Source organism: Zerene cesonia, chromosome 26, assembly GCF_012273895.1.
Source record: "Zerene cesonia ecotype Mississippi chromosome 26, Zerene_cesonia_1.1, whole genome shotgun sequence".
NCBI classification, from domain to species: domain Eukaryota; kingdom Metazoa; phylum Arthropoda; class Insecta; order Lepidoptera; family Pieridae; genus Zerene; species Zerene cesonia.
In genome coordinates, this window is record NC_052127.1 from 6,087,815 (window position 1) to 6,111,564 (window position 23,750).

The 23,750-nt window shown below is 33.7% G+C and overlaps 1 protein-coding gene across 1 annotated transcript in view; it reads left to right on the plus strand.

The window, feature by feature from the left end:
- LOC119836997 (protein CBFA2T3) overlaps positions 1-23,750 on the plus strand; it is a 50,601-nt gene that overhangs the window by 1,430 nt on the left and 25,421 nt on the right. The gene's annotated exons all lie outside the window — the stretch shown is intronic.

Below are 23,750 nucleotides of genomic sequence, written 5' to 3' on the forward strand. Positions count from 1 at the left end.
TTATTTAGAATTATTTAAGCGGTGCACATTAGGCATAACTTCTATTGATATGCAAATATGTTGTACTTTTCACGATATTCTGTTATTAAAATATTACAAGCCTATCAATGAAGTAAAAAATACGTATTTTTTAATAGATGAGATTATGATAATAATTTATTGTTGTTCTATATACTAACTATTTTAAGAGCTGTAAATTAAATTGAATAGTCATACAATAAAATAGAGTATCCTATATCCATACACACATAAATGTCTGAAATTATAAGTAAAACGGAGTTTTTTTTCAGATATTGAAACAGGAACATAATTCATAATATTTAAGCAAATTAATCAAAACATATTTGAGCTTAGACATTATAATGTATATAGTAGATGATATATTAAAGATATACCGTATAAAAAATATCAACCATAACTTCTCTAAATTTGTAAATCTACATTACTGATACCAATATATTATTCTACCCAAAATCCAATACCACACACGGCTGTATATTATTGCACCCTTTGCCTAGAAATTAAAAAATAAATCTGTCAGATGTTTAATATCACGTGGACTGTATAGTATTGGCGGGAATAAATAAAATGTTATTACATTTCATGTGATATAGACGGCACCTGGGCCCACAGCTGTGCCCAAGCCGTCATTAAACCTAACACCTACACGTAGGATAAGGTTTTTCTTATTTTTCATATAGCTTTCAATATTTTTAATGGTCCCTTACTCGACTGATTACAGATATTCAAAATAATTAACTTTTTTATGAATGATAGCAATATTGTATATTTATTTATGTCTTTACTGTACTGAGTTGCTGTAGGTAAATATAATTTCACGCGGGCGAAATTAAGTAAATATGAACATTATCACAAATTAACCAATATTATTAAAATATGATAAAATACAAAAAAGACAGTGTATACATAAGCATACGAACATATTACACGAATTGTTCAAAGTAAACTGTTATCATGCGGGTATTTCTCATATGCGGGTGTTACCTATTCCAAATTGAATTTATATAAAACTTCAAGAATAAAAAAGGACTTGCTATTTTCATTTACATTTCAATTGAAAAATTTATCTTTTTGTTATCTTGACACAGGCAAGAAATTATCGCTCATTGCCATAAAAGAAAAAAAAGTTATCTTTTTTTTTACTCTTGCTAGCGTTTTAAAATTCAAATTTCGATTGTCGAACGTTACGTTTCTTACGCCAAGGAAGATCATTCTCAAAGGAACTCGATTGCAACTCGATACCAATAGCCATTAAAACAACACGTTCACAACTTATTTAAATACTTTTGTAAACAACGGAAGAAAAATCGGACTCATATATTGGATGTTAGAAACAATTTTCTCTCTGCGGGCACACCTGTGCTTCTGTTTAGGGCTGCCTCTAATATCGTAGCGGTAACAAGGCCACTTGAGGTTAGGGCTGCGTGATGGTTTATAAATGTTGTTATTTAGTGTGAATATGTATTAATTATAAGGCGATGGTAAATATTTTTAAATAACAAATATGTTCGGTAACATCTATATTATCATTCTATTATATTTGTAACACTTCAATTATAATTTCAATTGTAACACTTTCTGTTAGCACTGGTTGCTTGGAAGAAATTTCTATTGAGTAATGAAGCTTCTCTCTTTCTCCACTTTGCATCTCGTCATATCTGTTTTTGTTCATTTTTTTAATGTAATAAAGAATATATAAATAAAAAATAAATAAAACGGTTGGTATTCTCGTACAATTACCTATACTAATAATATAAACCTGAAGAGTTTGTTGTTTGAACGCACTAATCTCAGGAACAACAGGTCCGACTTGAAAATTTCTTTCAGCGTTAGATAGCCCATTTATTGAGGAAGGCTATATGCTATATAGTATGTATGTACCCTGGGCGAAGCCGGGGTGAGCCGCTAGTTATAAATAATTTGAATTCTGACGTGATATAAGATGATTTTGATGAGATTGGTTTTATTTTGTAACTAAACATTTATACACATATCTTGGCAAACTTTTATCTGTAATTTGATTGTAGGCATTAGTTACGTGTAGACAGAGCATTATATTATGCTGAGATTTGAATTTCGAACCTATTCTAATCTTAAGCCTTACAAACAGCGCTGGCTCTAGGATCCAGAAAGATTTATCAATCAAAGCCTCAAATACGGGCGCTGAAATAAATCCTTTATACAGAAAAGGTAACAGACGATCCTAGGGAGACAGGTGATACAGATGCCAGATTCTAAAGTGACATTATTTTCTTATCAAACGCAAAAATAATGAAGTGAATCGATTGAAAACCCACGCAGAAAAAAAAAATAATACAGTCCAATAGAGAACCTTCTTTGGTTTTTTGAATACCGGTTAATAACATAAATATGTTTTATTATAGATATATATGAGTATGATTTATTGTATTACTAGTATCTATTAGAATATTAGTTTCAAAATTTCGATAAATATCAGATTGTCCCATTTTGTTCCTTTTTAGTGCCATACTAGTGGTCCAGCTCGGCTTCTCGTGTGGTATTCGGAAAGTATTTTTGAAATCGGTACACGGACGAAGCCGGGGCTAACAGCTGCTCTCTTTTTAATTCGGAGTAGTTTAATTGATGTTATTATACATATAAACCTTCAATCACTCTATCTATTAAAAAAACCCCATCAAAATCCGTTGCGCAGTTTTAAAGATTTAAGCCTACATAGGGACAGAGAAAGCGACTTTGTATACTAAGTAGTGACTATAAAAAATAACAAAGCAGGAAAATCTTAGTGACATGTTTCGGAATGTTTTATTATATAAATTATTAAAGAAAACAGTGAGGAACAATACTTCCGAGATTCACAAAATCCCGACTGATTCTCAATTATCAAAAGTAACTTTTTATTCTACTTAAAAACAATGGGCAGTTAATCTAGAAAGAATACTCAGCTTTAGTCACTCGTATTTGATGGCATGGAATATGCTACTTTTATAGGCCGATATAGATGTATCAAATACAGAAGTGGTATCGTGTTGTTGGGTTAGCTTCTGTTGCTGTTACTCTATAAAGAATGCTATTAGTGGTTTTGACTTCCTTTCTTATAACATAGAAATAGAATTTATGTTTCCTGCAACACAATTTTTGGTCTCCACAGACTAAAAATTGTTTATCTTTCCATAAGTTCTATTATAGAATGATTCTAAAATCAAAAAACCTACTAATGTAAATCAGCAAGTTTGTATCTTTGTTGGTCTTTAATATAGAAACTGCTGAACCGATTTGTCTAAAATTTTGAATGTAGATAGTTTAGAATGTGGACTAATTATTATTTCAATGTCACACAAGAACAGAGCTTATTTTTAAGTAAATTAGATTTAAAAACATTTAACATTTGCCAAAATACCATAAAAAGCAGATATAAATACAACACATATGTTTCAGGACAAAGCGAAATATTTTTGTTTGTCAAACGGTGCGCACGCGCCATTTGTTTTTTCAGCTGCCGCGACAAGATGGCGCTTCGCCACTTGTTGGCGGAGCAAATAGCGGAGTTTTGATACAAAACAAATCTAATATAACATGTCTAATGATACAACATAATGTTATATTTAATTAAATTATTTATTAGCTCGACATTTAAGCTTTTATTAAAAGCTAATAGTTTTTAATACGCTTTTAGCTTCACGTATATGTTTGTATGTTAGCGATTTCTTTAAACTCGATTTTGACCCACTTTAAACGGACAGATGTAAATCAAACTTTATACACTTATCAAGGATAGGTGACAGTACAATAATTTCATGGGTTTATCTTATTATCCTGATTACGATCGCCTGGATTAAAGAATTCGCAAGAGGCGATTACTCTGTCTAAGAATATGTGACAATCTTTGTTTCCTTCATTTTAGATGTTTATACTATTCAGAAGCAGGAGGAAATAAACTAATAAAATTCATACCTACGTCCTATTTTATACTACAATACAGATAGCATTATATATATACAGGTCCTAGTATTACTTAACACAGTTGGTTGCCTGGAAAAGATCGTTGTTTAGTAATAAGGCCGTTTTCTGTGCTGGTCCAGTTATAAGTCTTTGTAATTTTGAAGTATCTTTGTGTTCCTATACCAGCACAATAATCCTACTTCCTTCCTACTAATATTATAAATGCGAAAATTTGTAAGGATGTGTGTGTGTTTGTTGCTCTTTCACGCAAAAACTATTGAACCGATTGCAATGAAATTTGATACTGTAGTTGGACAACTGGAATAACATACAGGCAACTTTTTATTCCGATATTTCTACGGGATACGGACTTGCGCGGGTGAAACCGCGGGGCGCAGCTGGTGTGTAATAAAATATAATAAATAAATGAAATAAATATTCGTTTAACTGTACAGAGATTATATCCACTTATATTGTAAAAGCGACATTTTGTGTTATAGATATGTCTGATACTCTTTCACGTAAAAACCGCTGAACAGATTATGATGATACTTGGCAGTGATGTAGCTGTCAGTATATTTAACACATGGATTATAAAAATACTTACACTAGCCTACGGGTTTGTCCGCAGGTGCAACCGCGTGATACACCCACACGCACACACTCCCTCATTATTGGGAAACTTTACCATGTGCTGCTAAAATACTTAGTAACTTAATTTTTCTACTATATAAAATTCTCGTGTTTGCAATAAAACACTTCGAAAACGGCTTAACAAATTTTAATGTAATTCTTTTTTGTTGGTGGTATTTTACCCTAAATGATATGATGCATCTTATTCTTATAACATAACTGCTAACACGCATACATCATAATTAACCCTTTTCCAAATCGGTTAAATCCATAAACGGTAAGTGGTGAAATTCTCGCGTGAAATAGCTAGCGAAATAGCAGAATTGCATACGGTCAGAAGATATGGAGTGTGTACAAACTGAGATAAAATTGTACCAAACACCGACCCTAGCCTATATCTCCGATGCGGGCGTGTACGGACAGCAAAAAAAGCATTTTGTTAAGGTTTATTTTTTTCTTTATTATCCGTAGCACTTGTATAGAAATAATATCATAACAATTAAATGATGTAATAAAATTCAACAAATAAATTAATTTATATTATATATTTATATATAATTCTTGTTGTGTATACAGTTTGTAAACGATATTAATTAAAATATTAAATTGTTGTTATTTATATTTCAGCATTGGTATTGTAGAATAATGTAGTCGATAATAATCGAAAAATAGCAATAATTTAAAAACATTTTTAAGATGATAATAATAATAACATATTTTGTTCTAATGTCGCAAGGAGATTATCTGTTTTTATGAGACTGTATTAAGCTGAACTGATTGTTTTCCTAATACATTTATTATGATACTTTTTTATTATACGCGCGAAAGAAGATAAAACTTAGTTGTTAAATAAATTTTACAATTTCACTTTGATTTTTATACTTTTAAATATTGTGGTTTTTGTTATTCTTAGTAAATTAATTATTTTTCTTGAAGAAGTTGACTTTTAAACATTTTAAATTCATAAAAAATATAACCAACTAAAGCTAATCTAACATATTGCGTTAAGACACAAAAAGTTTTATAAAATATGGTTTAATAATTACATACAGTATAATATACCTACGGTATACATTTAGATTAATCATGATCATTCAATTAATTCTTACTTATTTCAGAATATAACTAGTTAAAAAAATTATAAATATAACTAGTAATATAACTAGTAAACACAATATGTAATAGAAAACCTGATTTTATCAAAAATTAAAACACATAAAATCTCTTTTTTGCCAACCGTACCTCCCGTATGCGGGCTAGCTTGCCCGCAGCAGATAAATTGTGTACCGAATTGTTGAAGTAATTAATGCACGACCTGCGGGCTGCCGAGATAATGCCCACCACTGAGTCAAAGGGCTTGATATTTGGAAGTTCCCCGAATGGGGCATCGGACGTGGGGCAAGTATTTTAAAAATTGCATTTTCTGAAATGCCTTCGGGAATATAATTCATATTCAAATTTAACGTTTTAAAAGCTTTTTTTCGTTATATCGTTCATGTTTTTAAAGCTAAAATTGTCACCGATGGACTTCTTATGAAAATATAGCCTGCATCAGAACAGAAGAGGATTTACCCTCGTGGGATCTTAATAAATTTCACTTTTCTAGTTCATTTCTTTTTTCTAGTTGTCAATTCTTTTCTTTATTCCTTTCCCCTTAAAAACGGGCAGCGCATTGCGAATGTCCATGGGCGGTGGTGATCGCTTACCATCAGGCAAACCACCAGCTCAGACGCCCGCTATGACATAAAAAAATTAACTCGTGTATATGATAATTCACTCAAATCCCTAACAAAAAACACTCGAATAGTTTTCCAAATCACCAGCCCGTTCCCACAGTGTTATTTCGCTTTTAATCAAAGTTTGCGGCCGGCGCGTGCGGGAGACAGCTCCATTATACGAAGCAAAGACGATCAAAAACATCGAAATTTTGTGTTTTAATTATCAATACAGCGAAAGGTGAACTGTTGAGGCGAGGATTTCGCATTGTCTGTGGTCGATGCTTTTTTGTAGCTTTTTTTCTAATGCGGTATGTTTTTGGTTAAGATTATTGTTTATGTTTCATCTATGCACTGTATCGTAGGTTAATTCATTGAATTCTAGTTATTATGTTATTTTAACCGATTCTAAAAGTATCCTGCAACATTTGAGTCGATGTACTAGTAGTATTTAAGGTTTACCAATTGCTTACGTAATCCTGAAAGATATCATGAATGTATTGGACAGTAATAAAAACAATAGATTTCAGTAGATCACATCCCATGTGGGGTTGTTTGGTAATGAGGAAGTTGATCGCCTTGCTAATGAAGCAGCATGGGAGGGGCCATTAAATCGTCACCAACATATACAGACCTTTCATATCTTTTAAAAAAATTTGCAGTAACATGTGGAAATTGTATTTTGATGAACGATCACTATGTAAAGGAATTTGGGTATAAAACTATTCAACCCGAACTGACTCGCTCGCCATGGTTTGCTGGAGCAAAATTCACATTGACATTTATTTATTTATTTATTTATTTATTTATAAAAAATCACTTGCCATAACAGGACAAGCCCAATGCGACAGTGATACAAAAAAAAAATAATAATAATTTTTCAACAAACTTAACATAGTGATGGCGTTTCGTCTTCTCTCTGGACACATCCCACTAAACAGTTTTGCATACCTTATGAAGAAGATTCCGACTCCAAGATGTACTGAGTGTGATATGATTGAGGATGTATATCATTTTAGTGGAGTGTGTGCGGAACGGTTTTATTTACATCTAAAAATGATATATATAACCTACGGAAGGTGAGATTGTTGAATTCTTTATTATCCAATCCTACCTCTCAAATCACCAGTATTTTGTACTGAATTGTGCTGATAGGAATAAGTCGTAGAGTGTAGTTATTTTTTGTTTTTAGTTTGTAATATAAGTCAATAGACATGTTTAAATAGATTAAGTAGTTCATAAGGAGATGACATGTTCGGTTTTTGAACGATTCGGTTTTTTTTTAAACAAAAAAATAGCATCTACATGTGTGTGTTTATCCAAAATCAGCTGTTTCTGATCTCGTAATTCAAATAATGGCAATAATGTTTTAAAACTGTTTATTATTTATCCCAAACCGTTGCCTGCGGTTGACAGCCACCCTCGGGTTACATTTATCGACTGTTGAGATCCTGAGCGTTTCTTGTATTAGTTATTTGATAATATTTTAACAAAACACTAAAACCATATTGTTTATAAGGACAACAAAAACACGGCCTTTCTTAATTTTGTAGCTCATTCTATTTTACAATAGTTTTGTCTATTTTTGCACTAATTTTAAGTCTATAACACCGAGTTGCATGGCAGTTGTCCGAGTCCGAGTGCAGTCCGAGTTGCGAATCCTTTTAAAAAGTTTTTAATTTTTAAATATATAATACTCGCGTAGAATCAAACACAAGAATACACAATATTCAATACTATTTTATGTTTGTTTGTATGTATTTTTGTGTGTTTAATTTATTTAGTTGTGCGGATAAAAACGCGCATAAGCGTAATTGTTCCTTGCAATATCAAATAAATAAAATATAAAACATCTCATAGCACAGCATTGATTGTTTTTGATATTAAAAATATGTCGAAATTTTTTCTAATTCTTATGAAGATCACATTATGTATTAAGTAAGTGCCCTAACTTCCATTAAATTGTCGTAATACTTAGACTTAAATCCTCTGGGCGTACCACCAGCAGGCAACAGTCAACCTTGATATCGAATTTGAATATCTCAATGCACAAGGATCACAGAAAAGTAAATTATGTGGAAACATATCAAACGAATCAATTTGCTTTCAAATAAATACGCCGACCTGGCACTGACAGGCTTGGCGCAGATGGCGCCCCCTCTCCCCCCTCAATTATTGAATAGTAATAAGTACTAAGGAAGTGTGTTATTTCTTTTGACTTTTTATGGATAGTGGAGATTTTTTTGGGTATAGATCAGTTGCTTTCAACCGATATGCCAATAGATGAAGGAAGCTCTGAATTCTTCTAATTTTTTTGGGGGCTACTTGCTACATCATGGGCAAGGGAAGTGAACTCGCATAACTGCAAATTTATCCACAACTATGTTCAATACTTCCTCAACACTTCCCTCGTGGAGTATGTCTAGAATGATAGTAGAAAAAAGACTTACCGACCAAAATTTCGTATTAATAATTTTTTTTTATGTGCTAGTGGACAAAGGAGCTCAGAGGTTATATAGCGGCTCGAACCTATGGAAATAGATTGCCTTAATAGGATAAGGGATAAGGAAAGGAAGGTTGGAGGGAATAGAGGACTGGGAAGGGTTAAAGTGAATTTATATGTCCCCTGATTGGGCAGATAATTTACGATTGTTTCAATGATCGAATTTGTTTATGGACGAGAAAGTGATCAGTCTTCTGTGTCCTGCCAGACCGAGACTTTGTGAGTCCCCACCGGAAGTTGAACCCAGGTATCCTCGGTTCTACACGCATGTGTTAACCACAGTGCCAAGGAGACGTGAACGCACTGAGAGAGTAAGGTAGATCAAAAAGGATAAATGTTTGTGCTCATAGCATTCTATACCGCATACTGACGGAGCAAAAATGCAATTAATTTTTTAAAATAATATAATTTTTTTTTTTACTCACACTATTATTAATTTATATTCATTGCAATTTTTAACACTATTTTCTTAATTTAAATTCATTTTTAATTTTTTTATACTTTGTTATATACTAGCTGCGCCCCGCGTAAGTCTGTATCCCGTAAGAATATCGGGATAAAAAGTTGCCTATATGTTATTCCAGTTGTCCAGCTACAGTACCAAATTTCATTGCAATTGGTTCAGCAGTTTTTTCGTGAAAGAGCAACAAACACACACACATTCTTACAAACTTTCGCATTTATAATATTAGTAGGATAGTAGGACTAGCTTGTGCCTGCGGCTTTCCACTCGTAAAATTCGAAGTAAAACCCCTCCCGCCTTTTTTTCTATGTTTTATACATATACCGTCCTCTTGAACAACTATATGTATTAAAAGAGACCCGGTAATCTCAATTAATCTAATAATCTTTTGGGTAATATTAAAAAACGAACCCTACAGTCACACAGACAGCGGAAAGTGTTTGAACTAGTTAAGTTATCTATAATTTATAGTCTTGAAAAAATTGGCCCATGAGTCTGAAAACTATTCCAGCCTAATTTTTTATGCGATTTTTTAATAGACTAATAATCCAATTTTCAAGTAGGTTAAACAGTAATATGACTTTTTAACCTATTTAGCAAATAATGCTTTTTAGCATATAATAGCCACATAAACATAGCGATAATTTATGTGTAAGAGAAAAACACACTGTTTTTTGTATCCTGTAATGATTGCAGCACGCAGCTTTGCTTGCGTTTATAGCGGGGAAAGCTAACGGTATTTATGGCATACTAGCTGCGCCCCGCGGTTTCACCCGCGTAAGTCCGTATCCCGTAGGAATATCGGGATAAAAAGTTGCCTATATGTTATTCCAGTTGTTTAACTATCTATGTACTAAAATTTCATTGCAATCGGTTCAGTAGATTTTGCGTGAAAGAACAACAAACACACACACATCCTTACAAACTTACGCATTAATAATATTAGTTTGATGTCATTCGTGATAACTGGAGATATTTGCTCCATAACATATACATTCTCAATCCCTCTGATAATCAAAAACGATCTATTTCTTCACAGTCTGACTCCAAAAAAAAAAGATACAATTACCCGCGGTCAACCAAATCCCGCCAAGTTCTATCCAGTGGCAATTTAGAAAAAATTAAGCATAAAAATTCACATTAGCGCCAGCTAAACGGTATTATATTATACGATTCCTAAATGAAAATCCATATAGCACGCCAGTCGGTAGCATGTGGCGGCCCACGCGGCCCTCGCTGCGCTAGAAGTGACAGCTCCTATAACTCCTTAGTTATATACATATGGGGTACTTTTTAGAACGGTATAGGGATTAGATTTGTTCTTGTATCATATACTAGCTGCTCGTCCTCGTCTGGTACTTATATAGCGTATGTCACTCAGTAAAGTTCTAGTTTTCTAGTGGTGAAAGTGTTTTTGAAATCGTTTCAGTGGTTTTTACGCGAAAACTTTACAAATATATAAAAGTGCAGGGCTTATATGATATTAGTGCAAATATAATGGTTTATGTAATCTTATCAGATTTATGTATATACTTACGTAATTAATTAAGTACCTGTTTAATCCTACTAGCCTACTTAATATTATAAATGCGAAAGTTTGCAAGGATGTGTATATGTTTGTTGCTCTTTCATGCAAAAACCACTCAACCGATTGCAATGAAATTTGGTACGTAGACAGCTGGACAACGGGAATAACATATAGGCAACTTTTTATCCCGTTATTCCTACGGGATACGGACTTACGCAGGTGAAACCGCGGGGCGCTGCCAGTATTATTATAAAAATACATTTGTAAATATGGATGGATGATGAATGTCTTATTATCCTGAAGATAATCGCTATATCTTATTTTAATTTCGAAAGTATTTAATTAAAACATTAATTTCGAAAGTTTATATGTTTAGTGTAGATACAATTACTTAATTCTATACATAGGATATATAGGAATGTACTTATATTCCTAAGAATTTACAGACTAGCGAAAGAGTCACATCCTTTATCGCTAATCTCCAAAACTCAATATACCTCACGTCACATCCAGCACAATACATCTACGCAAACATTCATTAAAATTTGCCAAACCCGGCGCGTCGGTCGCACCTGACGCCTACACCCGTGCCAAATACGCTACAATTGTTTGTCACCACCTACATTACTGCTCTAGTACGCTGCCCGAAAAAGTTTATTGGTACATTAACAGCGTTGAACGCGGTGCAACTAATTTGGGTTACGTGAATTTTGGTTGATTCTAGTTTGAACACGCGGGCTTGTAAACAATTTATGCTTTTGAAGGTTTGCTTATTAGTTATTATTGTTGATGAGAAAAATACTACAACATTTAAGTTTCACGCATAATTTATATATTGTTTAATGTACAAAAATATACTATTAAATAGATAATCAATATGTAGGACAATAGATCCTTTTGATTTTGTGACTTAATTATATCGTTAAATAAAAAATCGGTCAATTGCGAGCCGGAACAGCTACAGAGCAACTAAAAAATATCAGTCACCCATCCAATTTGTGACCGTAGCAACTATAGCTTAATCTAATATTTCATTATTTGTTGTTATAGATATATAGGTAACAAGAAATACATCATGAAATTTACAACTAGACAAAGATGGACAGACAGACAGACGGACACCAAAGTCTTAGTAATAGGGTCCCGTTTTACCCTTTCGTACGGAACCATAAAAAGATGACCGAGATATATAGGTATGTACTTTAAACACTCATAAACGGCTGACTCGTAACGAATAAATTATAAGCTAGAGTGAAGCTTAGCGATAAGCTATGTATAACATGTCTCTGCGTCATATATTATACTAGCTGAGACCCGCGGCGTCACTCGGGTGGTATCTGGGTAAAAAGATACATAGGCTATGTGCTAATCCAGACTATAATCTATCTCTGTACCAAATTGCATACCGATATGACATACAATACACTGTTTTCGCGTGAAAGAGTAACATACATCCATCCATCCATCCATACTTACAAACTTTCGCGTTAATAATAATAGTAAATAATATTAGAAGGATATTCAAAATATACATCATTATTTAAATATTCATAACCACAGGTGTTCTACTAATATTCAATAATACGTTGAAACTATAAACCCGAAGAATTTGTTTGTTTGAATGCGCTAATATGAGGAACTACTGAATCGATTTAATTCCAAAAAAAATTCTTTCAGGGATATGTACTAGGGGTGAAGCTGGGGCAGATTGCTAGTATAGCATGCGTTGATAGAAGTATAATTATATAAATACTATCTTACTTGGAATACGCTTACCGTATCCTGAACAATAAAATACACAAATCGCTTTTGAAATTTACTATTATACCGTAACTATTTCCTGCCCGCCAACGTCTAGTATATAAATATATGTAAGAATTTAAAACATAACAAGCAATGAACTACATACATTGCGATAGTAACATTCTAAGATCGAGAAGAGCTTTAGCAGGGTTTATAGTGATTGGAGATGAAATGTATAAAAACTTTTAAAACCTCCAAATTGTATCTCTAAGCTGTAATTTTTTTTTATATCGGGCAACTGAGCTGGTGGCTCGCTTGGTAAACGATCACCCCCGTTCATGAACATTCGCAAACGTAGTGCCTCGGCGAATGCGCTGCCCGTTTTTATGGGGTAAGGGAAAAGGAATGGATTAACTACTGGAAAGAAGGAATGGACTGGGACGAGTGAGGAAAAGGAAACGGGCCTTCGGCTCCCCCACTCACCGTACGAAGTGGCATGCCACTATTTCACGCCGGTTTTATGTGGGGGTGTGGTATTTCCCTGCTGCGAGCTGGCCTACCACAATATACAATGTATGGAGCAAATTAAATATTTATAAAACACTAGGGATACAACTTGTTATTGTTAATTACTGGTTTAGTTGCGATCATGACAAAGGTTATTATTATTAAAATTAAATTTGTATGTATGTAATATTGATAGAATTGCACATTCTTTGAATATGTTAGTCTATAACTTATAACTTCTTAACATATATAGCAAGTTTCATCAAGTTTATTTGTTTGTATTGTCTATGCATAAGCCAAAAACTATAAATCAGATATTTTTTTTATTTGTATTGGGTTTGGCGTATGCTCCAACTTTGCGGTCAGTGCAAATTTCATCAAAATCGATTGAGTAGTTTTTGAGATAGAAGCCTACTACGTCCTCTTCACACGCTTTCAAACGACAGTATCGTTGATGACGATTTTTGTTTATAAATAAACACTTGTTCATTCATACATTTATGAAATTTATTTATGTATCTTTAAATATACATAAATCAAATAAACTGGGCTCTACGAAAATATGCTACGAGAGGTCGCGTAGCACTTACCGTCACATCGTAGCAATATAGTGCTACGCGGTTATGATTTACGGGTATTATATAAACAATCAGGTGTATATAAACAATAAATAAATAAATATAAACATATCGTAGAAATGTTCGTATAATTATACGTTACTAGCTGCGCCCCGCGGTTTCACCCGCGTAAGTCCGTATCCCGAAGGAATATCGGGATAAAAAGTTGCCTATGTGTTATTACAGTTGTCCAGCTATCTACGTACCAAATTTAATTGAAATCGGGTCAGTAGTTTTTGCGTGAAAGAGTAACAAACATACATACACATACTCATACAACCATCCTTACAAACTTTCTCATTTATAATATTAGTAGGATTAGTAAGATAGGATAGAATTTATGAAGATTGTATGAGCTAAAAACATGTTAAAAAAATGCCTTAAATATATTATCTAATGCAGTAAAGAAAAATAAATGACATGCTTCAGATAGTACGTTAATTTGATACTGTGTTGAAAACAATACTACAAGAATAAAGTGATAAAACTTAGATACCCCTAAATATTTCATTTAACGTATAAAAATGGCAATAGATTTTTTTTGGCAAATCTGGAAGCAGTTTATTTTAAATCAATTGATTTTTAGTAAATAGCATGTTCTTATTTCTGAACGAGGATATGTACGCATGTGTGCGTGTAGCCTCGTGTACCGACAGATGATTCGTTAATTGTATTAATGTGTGCGTGCTAACTTTTATGTTTGCTAATTATAATTCTGAAACTATCTCTCTATCACATTTCATTCAAATCGGTTAAGTAGTTCCTGAGATTAGCGCGTTCGACAAACAAACGAAGAAATAAACTCTATCTTTATACATCAGTAAAGATTTAGATAAAATACGTGTAAATAATCACAACAATTCCTCATGATAATTTATCACAAATGCCTTCAATTAAAAATAACAGAGCACGCATTGTAGTAGCGCACACGATTCTACCCCCAATTCCTACCCTCATACCGTCTGAATTCCCCTGTACAAACAACCCCTATTCAAGGGATGAATTTGCATACCCTCTGAGAAACGACGTCTGTGTTATCTGTGGAAAGAACAGGTGTCTTTTTATTGGGAATAGTTTGTTTATATCGCAATGTTTGGAAATTGACGAACGAATGTTTTTTTTTTATAATAATTACGAGGGAAGTTTAAAAGATGACATAACGCTTTTAAATTTCGAAGGGATTTTCGAATCGAGATCCGCGTATTTTGAATCCTTGGTTTATAAAGTGATATTTTTTTATTTTATCCAATTTAATAAATGTGTAAATTAGTTTGTCTGTTATATATTCACTGTTAGAAAAGTCTGTACAAGATTTAAATGAAGATATAAAAATATGTCAATGTAACACGTACGAATTCATATTTATATATATTGTTAGAGTATATAATTAACTGGATTTAATTTGAAGCGCTTTTAAATAATCTTCCATAGAAAATATAACTAACAAACTAATTGTGCAAGATTTCCTTAAAAAACTTCCAACGTATTACATGAAAACAGCAATTAACCAAGGAATTACATGATAACACGAATTACGAAATCCGTAATCCCTCCAATCCTGATATATACAAATGTTTGTTTGTTTGTCCGTGCTGTGTGTACAGCAGCGCGCCGGCCCGCGTCCCACCTGCGACTGATTTATGTGTTTGTTTTGTGCTATTATTGTTAGTTTTAATTAGATTTTTGGATTTAACATGTGTAGGTTTTATGTATTAACTGTTAGAGGAAGCTGGCGTTGCGTTGTGGATGTCCTCTGTCCAGGTTGTCTGAGAGACGCTGTTTAAGCGATAAGGCCGCCTATTATGCTTTTCATACTTATTATTTTATTTATTTTGTTGTTTGTTCTGTTATTGTAAAGGTTTTAATTAATTGATTGATTGTCCATGGGACAAAATAATGTTTCCGGCTCATTTCGCGTTAACTAAACAAAATTTTTAAATCACGACGCGGGATTCAAACCCGTGTCATTCTCCGCACCAACGCTTGACCTCTTGGCCACCTGTGATCAGGCCTCATCGATGTTTTCTTAATTCTTTTTTTAATTTCTCATTTATAAAGTCTTCTAATGCTAGTGAACTAAGAATTATATACACTAAACTAGACCATAAAAATGTAAATATACTTTAATAATACTTGGCCAACTTTGCGCCCTCTTACAGGATAAATTTTCATTAATCCTGATATTTATCATTCTTAATTTGGTAATCAAACCTGCTGGGCACGACTTTTTTATTGATTTATCACTTAAACTGATGATGATGATGATGAGGATGCAGCATGGTGCAGTAATACCTTTTCTTTTTTTATGTCATCGTCGTCAAGGGAGATGGTCGCCTGATGGTAAGCGCTACCACCGCCCATGAACATTTGTAGAGGCGTAAGGTCGCTTTCAGACCTTACGCCTCTCCAAATGGATACCTCATGGTTTTGTTGTACGTTGATATGTCAGTGCTGATAGGTTGCTATTCAAACTCTATAATAATAATAGCTGCAAAGTTTGTGTGTTTGTCCCCGCTAATTTTTGAATCGCCGTGATAAAAACTATCTGATGTCCTTACTCGGGTTTTAAAGTACCGTACTACCAAATTCCAACAGAATTAATTCATCCGTTCTTGAGTTATATTAGTGTAATTAACGTGACCTTTTTACGTAATAAATTTACTATTTACTGAGTTTTTTTTCTTTGACGAATCTTTCCTTCGGTTTCTTTCACAAAAAAAGTGTTTTCCGACGCGAACCACACACATCATTTGTAGTTACAATATTTTGAAACCACTAGACTTAGAGACAAAGACGGAGACGAAGCCGGGTGTAACGGCAAGTCTGTAATAAGTTATATTATTGAAATTTCGACAAACGTATTTATCGATTATGCTTAGAGGCAGTCTATTGCACCATCTGGAGCCTCAAATCTTTTCTATATTAATGCGAATAGGGTGACAACAATCCTCGCTTTTGTGGGATTTAGATTTTACATATAATATATATTAAACCTCTTAGAGGGGGTAAACTCATATGGGGTCGATTTTAAGATGATTTTGATTCAGTTTATCTTTACGGAGAAGGTGATCAGTTAGAACGATATTAAAGTGTGTTCTAGTCATTATAATAAAAAGCATAAACCATTGTGTGAGTAAGGAAGAAAGAACACTAAGGAAACGTTCTGAAGCCTAATTTCTTGATCCACATATTGTGTTTATGTCTTATGTGCTTGACATTTATTGCTACTACGTAGACGATTGCACGTGGATATATGTAATAATAATTTTGGCATTTCTAAGATGACAAACATATCATTGGAATATTATAATAACAAAGGATTCTTTGACTTTAAGAATTGCATTATATAGTTACTTTATAATCAATATTTCAAACATGTATAGTTATGTATGTATAGTATTCGCGTAAAATCAAACACAAGAAAATACAAATTAAAAGGCAGTTTGCTAGCAGAGATTGCTGTGTAATAAGGACGCATTTCGTCCAATTATTTACTATTTGAAGCATTATAATTAAAACGGACCACTATTTATTCTATAACATTTATCCGTCCAACCGGTGCGCCTGTGGTCACCCCAGTGCGGCGACAGTTGGCCGCCCCAATGCCAATACTGAAACTGTTCTGTCTATTATAAAACATGGCGCCAGATGCTGCCGATTTTTTTGATATTAATATCGTTAATTCTATTATATTGTGCTACATGTCACCAGTTGTATGGATCTTACTGAAAGTCAATTAAGAGATTTTCTAAGTCCTAATAATTAGCTTGACCGCCTCCTTGGTACAGTGGTTAACGCGTGAGCGTAGAACCGAGGGGTTCGATTCCCGGTGGGGACGCACAAAAAAAAAATGTCTCGTTCTGGCAGGACACAGAAGGCTGATCACCTACTTGTCCCTAAAGAAAATCGATCAGTGAAACAGATGTATATCATCTGCCCCATACCCCACTAGGGGACACGGGACTTCACTACTATAATAATTAGCTTCTTTTTGCTCCAACTGCAGGAAAAAACCCTCTTGTGAAGGTTCAGGTCTATACGCTGTGCCAATTGCGAGTTAGCATATGTCACATGTCGTCGTATTTTTGGTTCTTGGATGGCCTCACGATTTTTTGTTTGTACATAACATATACAAGAAAATAACATACAGATCAACATAGAACCACATCCTTTTCGTATTTGTAAGTCGGTTAAAACAGCTACTGTGCTAAACCTAAAGTGGATTACCATGGGCTATTATTGTCCTGATTTCTAGTTTTCTAAAATCAATGTTTTTATCCACTGCAATGTTATTTTTTATTTCTATCGTCTTTTTGGGGTTTTAGTGTTTCACATGTGTCCCATTGATCGATTTTTTTTAAATGCTAAGTATCGTTTGAAAAAACTTATTATTCTAAATTATTCTTCCTTCTACCAGCAGATAAAGCATATAATGCAGCCTTGCAAGTCCTCCTTGCGTCTCTGCAAATTTTCATGGGCGGTGGTAGCGCTTACTGACAGACGACCTACAAGCTCCTCTGCCAATTATGAAAAAAAATCGTTTATCGTTACAAGGAATATATTACAAACAATATGAACCCCAGATTTCGAATATAGCTTGCGCTGTATTTCAAGGCTTGGTGCCATCCCTATATAGAACATTGTTATATGTTGACATATAAATTTAAAAAATCTAAAATATAATTCTATAATATTTAACAATTAGCATTTTAAACAATTTATCAGATAGTAATTGATACATTATTAAAAATCTTTCAATATACTTAACACAGTTTTCTTACAGTTGTGTATCAGTTCTAAAGATGGATATAAAGAGGTTGTACATAGCTAAAACAATCAGATTATGTAACGAAATTGAATAGTTACAGACCTTTTTTGATTCTATTATGTTTCCTGAAAAATCTTGAGACAGACTTTTTGAAGCCTGAAGAGCAGAAGAATCTAACATCGATAAGGGTTATGTATTGAAGCGTGTATACGTGCTTCTTAAGGATAACTTGTTAAATATATGCACTGAGTTGTCTTTAAAAGATTGAGAAAACATATTTTTCTTATATTAAATGATTAATTAAATGTGGGAATGATAACACATTTCTTAAAATGAAGGAATTATTGAATACAAAAAAAGAACCGCCTTTATTGTCAAAACTATTTATTTAATTATTGAAATTTAAATGGTAGACACCCGGTAAAACGTTATGAGGTTACAAACATAAAAAAAATAAAATAACTCAATTTCTCAACCATACAATTAACACATACAAACAAAACGTTGGTCCCATTTCCTCCTCCTCTCATTTTGGAAGACCATTAAAATAATTTTTATTTAATTTTTATAAAAAACTAGCTTTCCGCCCGCGGCCTTGCCCGCGTAGTCGCAGGAAAGATAGACCCGGAGGAACATGCAAGGAATCGGAAAATATTCAATTTATATATATTTTTTTTATTCTAAGTCTAATTTATTTTTTTTGGCATGGTTTGGGGTTGTAAGGTGATAAATAGGGTATACATATATTGTGTTTTACAATATTAGTTTATTTTATTAGAAACTATATTTGTTTATTATACCAGTGGTCATCAAGCGTGTTAATACAACACGCACTAATTATAAGGCCACCCAGTAAGAACTTCTACCCGGTAACGATTGCAACATCGCGCACACCTGCGGACACCTGCGGTTCCAGAAAAGATGACGGCAATCCACGACCGCGACGCTGCCCCGCCGAAGACGAGGGACACTCTTGGTTCCAACATTGAACCGGAGGGACGTAGTAAATAAGTTAGATATAATTTAAAATGTAATTTTTTTATTACATTAAATTATTAATAAGTAAATTTCGTTTTTTTTTGCGCCTTCGCGGGTCGGTCAATTTAATTAGCGCTCAAAATTCTACATAAATAAGGACATACAAACAAACACGCTTTCGCATTTGCAGTGTGATTAGTACGAGCATAGTATTATGTTATCTGTGTTAATTGGTAACAATCATAGATGATTTTTCAATTATATGAATGTTAATGTTAATGTTAATTGTACTCTTTGACATTTTAAAGGCGATACTTTCATATTATTGTGAAAAATTTTAAGGGACGAAAGGGACGTTTTCATTGTATATAGATAGGACCTTAATTTTATATTCCTCTGTGTGGGCAGTCTATTTGTATATTATTCAGGTGACTGACTGACTGACTTACTGACATATTGATCTATCAACGCACAGCCCACTGGACGGATCGGGCTGAACGCGCTCGGTAAGAAAGGATTTTAATCAATTCCACCCCCAAGGGGATAAAATAGGGGATGGAAATTTGTACCATGATTATATATTTAGCTAGTTAGCTTAAAAAGGGCTATAAAGCTTGCTTATATATATATATTTTTTTTTATGTCACAGTCGGCAATGGCGCTGGTGGGTCGCCTGATGGTAAGCGCTACCACCGCCCATGAACATTTGTAGAGGCATAAGGTCCATTACAGACTTTACGCCTCTACAAAAAGGTTGGCCGACTTTTTGGGAAGGGATTAAGAAAGGATTGGCGAGAGGAATAAAGGAAAGGACTGGGAAGGGAAGGAAAGGATATGGGCCGGCCTCTTGATATATGAATGTATAGGTACTGCTTTCGCTATTTCTACTTACCTTTCTATAAATGTGTTTTCCCTCTTTTAACTAATAGCAACGGAACGAGTGATGCCTTGTACCGTTGGCATGCATTAGGCGCAAGTGACGTGATACCACGTGCCGGCCATATGTTTCAGCTATTTATATCCACCCGCTACTAGCTTTTAATGAGGATTTGTTTGGATTTTCCTAGCTATTTTTAGATTTTTTTTTATTTCGCAACGCATCATATGACAATTTCAAAATATAATTCGAGACTGCGTTCCGCAAATTTGGAATACCGTGAAATAAACGTTGTTTTTTTATCGAATTTCTCATACGTATTTTTTGTGTATTCAAATAGCTGTCAACAGATTCACGTTTTTTAATGTCATAATCGGCAAAGGTGCTGGTGGGCAGCTTGATGATAAGTACTACCTCTGAATCCGCCCATGTACATTTACAGAGGCGTAAGGCTATTTGAAGGCTTTACGAAACTTCCAATTGCTTGTCAAATTTAAAATATATGGGATAAAGAAAGGATTGATGGGAATAAATGAAAGGAGGGCAAACGGCAAGGAAAAATAATGAGGGCCAAATAAATTATTTCATGTGTTTAATTTCCATTTTATTTCTCAAAGTGGGACACATCGACCGTTTCATTTTCATTCATTTCTGATTTCCAGTGCAACAAAAATTTAATTTACAAATTAAATAAAAATAAATATAAAATATGTACTTATATAAAATATAAAATATCTACTTAATACCTACCTCCTGCTTTTTACTATTTCTATACACAGTGGGTTGCCTGGAAGAGATCACTCATTAGTGATAAGGTCGCCTTCTGTGCTGGTCTAGTTGTAAGTTTTTATATTTAAGGTTTATTTGTACACCAGCACAATAAAGTGTTAAATAAATAAATAAAAATAAATAAATAAACCTGAAAAATATTTAACATCTTAAAGTACTATATTTTGACAGGTTTCAATACGATCTCAAATCGCATATGTCCAGAACATTTTTAATAAAAAAAAAAATCAATCAAACTGCCAGCTTTTCGCGCGCTTTTCCAGAATCAATATGAAACTTGCAAATAGTTCAATTACGCGAAAAGTAAAAACTGTTCCCGCCACCTGGCGCCAACACCTGTGCTAACGACGAAATTCCCCGCCTCCCCCCCACCCCGAGGGGTGGGAAATCAGGTTCTATATAAATTATGTAATATATTAACGTCCTATGTGGCAATTGATTTTTCCGCAGATTTGCAGTTAATTTATTCATTTATATCGACTTACGTTTTCACTCGTTTTTATTAGCTTCTCCTGTGTGCTTATATGTAACCGACATCTGAAGACTTGATTTTGATCCACTCTAAACGGACGGATTTTATTCAAACTTAGATGAATTATAAGGGATTGAAGACTAAACAATTATTCAACCAATTTGTTTTATTATCCTGATTATTATCACGGGATAAAATAATTTCTGAAACTTATACGAGCAAAATAAAAATATTCTAATTTTTAATTTCAATATAATTATGTATTAGGCAGCTTTATAATTCAGTTATAATGTATATTTCGCAATTTCAATCATGTGACTAATTAACGGGCTCCAAATATATTAAGATATATCTGTAAAAAACGCATATACCTGTTTGTTTAATATATTTTACTAGCAATCCGCCCGGCTTCGCCCGTGGTACATATATAACCTATAGCCTTCCTCAACAAATGGGCTATCTATAACTGAAAGAATTTTTCAAAACGGACTAGTAGTTTTTGCGATTAGCGCGTTCAACCAAACAAACAATCTCTTCAGAATTATAATATTAGTATAGTTTAAAATTTATCTTAATTAGTATTAGTTCTAAAAAATCTGGAAATATCAAATTGAATTCCAGATTTCGCATGAACCAGATAGAAGATCATGTGCTGCGCGGAAGTAAATATTTATTAAACATTTTATAACAAACAACGTTTCCTGTGCAATGAGAATAATTCGTATGTCTGTGCAGCATCACGTCAAAACAGCTTGTCTCTGCTTTCTTTTAGTGTGGGTTTGAGTAAATTGTAGCCCATGCTTATATTAGAAAACGTATTTTAAAAGCCTAGTGCTAACAGCTGAGCTGAAAGCATATCACAGGAAGACGATTTTTTTGTTATTGTAACATCGTTTCTTGATTCGATTACACTTTAACATAAAACATTCAAATCTATAAAGTGTATATTTTAGTTTGTTATTAACATCACGTTAAAATTTTTACGTAAGAAATTTTTTCTGTTGATTTCCAATCATATTTAGAGGGGAGTTTTTCGTTTATATCAGACATGCTTAAGTTTTATTAATTTTTTTTAAAAAGATTTTTATTAAACTTACAACTGCACATTACAAAAATCGATTTTGTTATTTATTTTTAAATAAAACAAAACTAGATTACGTATTTTTACTTTTGTAAGATTTTGTTAAAATTGGTCGGCCCCCTTTTTTATATATTATTGTACATATAAACCTTCCTCGTAAATCATTCTTTCTAATACAAAAAACCAATCAAAATCTGTTGCGTAATTTTAAAGATCTAAGCATACAGACACGCATACGCCGGCAAGTGACTTTGTATATACTATGTAGTGATGGATTATATACTTTGGATAATATTATCTAGTTTAACGGAACCCTAAAGTCCTACGTCAGGCTGAGGGCATATGGTACATATCTTGAAGACAGAACCCAGCTGGCTGCGTCTTTTCGATATCCATTAGGGTTACGTTATTTTTTATACAGTTATGACCTTGGGCGAGTAGTTATAACTAGGTTATAACGAACTTTCGCGATGGAGTTATATTGTCCGATTACATGGATAATTACAACGTTTCGAGAAAATTCGAGTCGTATTTTTATGTCTTTTCTATACTTCATAGTCGACAATGGAGCTGGTGGGTTGCCTGATGGTAAGCGCTACCAACGCCCGTGAACATTTGGAGAGGCGTAAGGTAAATTGCAGACCTTTCGCCTCTATAAATGGATTGCCGGCTTTAATTGGGAAGGGATTAGGAAAGGATTGATGAGAGGAATAAAGGAAAGGACTGGGATGGGTAAGGAAAAGGATATGGGCGTCCGGCTCCCCCACTCACCGTACGAAACACAAAAGTAATCTATTATTTCTCGCCGGCTTTCGGTGGGGGTGTGGTACTTCCCCGGTGCGAGCTGGCCCAATCCGTGCCGAAGCCTGCTCGATTCCCATCTCAAGCACTTTTGTTATAGTTTCCCCTTACGCTACTTATCTGTCCTCTTCCACGAACACTACAATTTGCATTGCATTAATTATTGAACATCGTTTATCCCCAAAACTTGCATTTCTTCCAGTATTCCATGAGACTCCGATAATTTAACCAGATGCTGGGAGCAGGTGCGCGCGTGGCTTATATTGCCGGAGTATTTATAGATTTCGTAAACACAGCTGCCTTATGATCTATCAATGATTCTGGGTTTTTATT